Source organism: Puntigrus tetrazona, chromosome 8 (assembly GCF_018831695.1).
Source record: "Puntigrus tetrazona isolate hp1 chromosome 8, ASM1883169v1, whole genome shotgun sequence".
Taxonomy (NCBI): Eukaryota; Metazoa; Chordata; class Actinopteri; order Cypriniformes; family Cyprinidae; genus Puntigrus; species Puntigrus tetrazona.
In genome coordinates, this window is record NC_056706.1 from 1,380,034 (window position 1) to 1,382,533 (window position 2,500).

The 2,500-nt window shown below is 34.9% G+C and overlaps 1 pseudogene; it reads left to right on the top strand.

The window, feature by feature from the left end:
- The window catches only part of LOC122350656, a 24,801-nt pseudogene that overhangs the window by 13,237 nt on the left and 9,064 nt on the right, over positions 1-2,500 (top strand).

Sequence of the window (2,500 nt, forward strand, 5' to 3'; positions counted from 1 at the left end):
ATTTCCAGAATAGAAATCTAAACGCTATATATGAATCATTTTGTTGTCATGTCAGCTTTTTCCGGCTTTTTTTATCACTCCGTAAAACTGAATATACTGTCAACAATTTACTTACTTTTTAATGCAATGTACGTGGGATAAAAGCACCTATTGGGGAAAATATTTTGTGTTTTATGGATAATAAATAATGAACATTGCAGAACAATTGAATAGAATTCTGAGTGCAAATTTAATAGCAACTTTAAAAAAAAGAAATCGTAAATATAAATTATTATAAATGATAAATGATAAAAAATATTACATTTAGTAAATAAAAACAAAATAATAATTCCCTACTGTAAATATTCCCTACTGTATCAATAGCTATTATTATTATTACTAAATAAAACCAAAATAAAACAAAACTACTGACAAGATCTGCTTAAAATTATATCAGTATTGCAATAAAAAATATAGTTTCATTATGATGATGATTAATATATTATTAACGTTATTAAATGTTACCTAACCCTAAACCCTAAACCTAAACCCTAACCCTAACACTAACACTAATACTAACCCTAACCCTAACCCTAAAACATAACCCTAACCCTAAACCCTAAACCTAAACCTAAACCTAAACCTAAAACATAACCCTAACCCTAACCCTAACCCTAAACCCTAACCCTAACCCTAACCCTAAACCTAAATCATAACCCTAACCCTAAACCCTAAACCTAAAACCTAACCCTAACCCTAACACTAATACTAACCCTAAACCTAAACCTAAAACCTAAACCTAAACCTAAACCTAAAACCTAATCCTAAACATAAACCCTAACACTAACACTAACCCTAACCCTAACCCTAAACCTAAACTTAAACCCTAACACTAACACCAACACCAACACCAACACCAACCCTAAACCTAAACCTAAACCTAAACCCTAACATTAACCCTAACCCTAACCCTAACCTAAACCTAAGCCTAACCCTAACCTAACCCTAACCCTAACCCTAACCCTAAACCTAAACCTAAACCTAAACCTAACCTAAACCTAACTCCTAAACCTAACCCTAACCCTAACCCTAACCTAAACCTAAACCTAAACCCTAGCCCTAAACCCTAACCCTAAACCTAAACCTAAACCCTAAACCCTAAACCCTAAACCCTAGCCCTAAACCTAAACTTAAACCCTAAACCTAACCCTAAACCTAAACCTAAACCTAAACCTAATCCCTAACCCTAAACCTAACCCTAAACCTAAACCTAAACCTAAACCTAATCCCTAACCCTAAACCTAACCCTAAACCTAAACCTAAACCTAATCCCTAAACCTAAACCTAAACCTAAACCCTAACCTATTCTATAATACCGCATTGTTCATATAATGATTTTTTTCAGCATGTTTGCCGTTAAACAGTTTGCCGTGACGTGAAAGAGACGCACAGCTGACAGACGAAGGCAGGTTCCTGGTTTTGGTTTGTTCTGAAGAAACGTGTCTTTTTTCTGTTTCTCCCAACAGCAGATCCAAACACACTCTTCCGGTCCAACTCGCTGGCCTCCAAAGCCATGGAGCAGTTCATGAAGGTGTGTGTAGGTCTTCATCGGAGGCGCGCGCTCGTGTGTGTTCGGTGTGTGAACGCCGTGTGTGTGTTTCTCAGGCCGTCGGGATGCTGTATCTGCACCAGGTTCTGAAGCCCATCATCAACCGCATCTTCGAGGAAAGGAAATACGTCGAGCTGGATCCATGCAAGATAGACCTCAACCGCTGCAGGTGTGTAGAAACACACACACACACACACACACACACACACACACGAGTAGTTCATTCATGCAGTATATCATTAGTTGAAACAGCCATGATCGGGAAAAATGACCGTGTTGCCAGGCAACAGCAGTGAACTCTCCAAACTTTGGCTTTTAGATGTGTGTGAGAAATGTCACCGAGCACCAAATGTCTGCAGGTTTTATTTTTGAAATATGTCACATACACCTCTTCTTCAGAGCTTTGGGGTCGGTGAGATGTTTTAATGTTCTGCTCACCAAGACCGCATTTATTTCATCAAAAATACAGTGAAAACGTGCAATGTTATTACAATAAAAATGTTTACAATGTAAAATATTATGTCGATGCACATCCGAATATTCGTGTTTAAAATTAAAATGAAAGCAGAAAGTAAAAATGTTTATTTTAAATATTTATATTAAAACTATATGGATGTATTTAAACCAGTTTAAACATGAAACAGCTAAATAAAATATTCAAAATGAATTGAACTTAAATTAAAATGAAATCAGAAAATATTTAATACATTTGAAATGTGTATAAAACTGTAAAGATGTATTTAAATAAAAATATTATGTATATTGCGTTTTAAATAGGAAAATATCCAAACTCTTTGGTCATTTAAACACAATGCTACTGGTCTAATTGGATTCAGTGGTCTATGCTAAGCTATGCTAAAAAAAAAAAAAAAAATAAAAATAATATAATATATATATATATATATTTCTCAC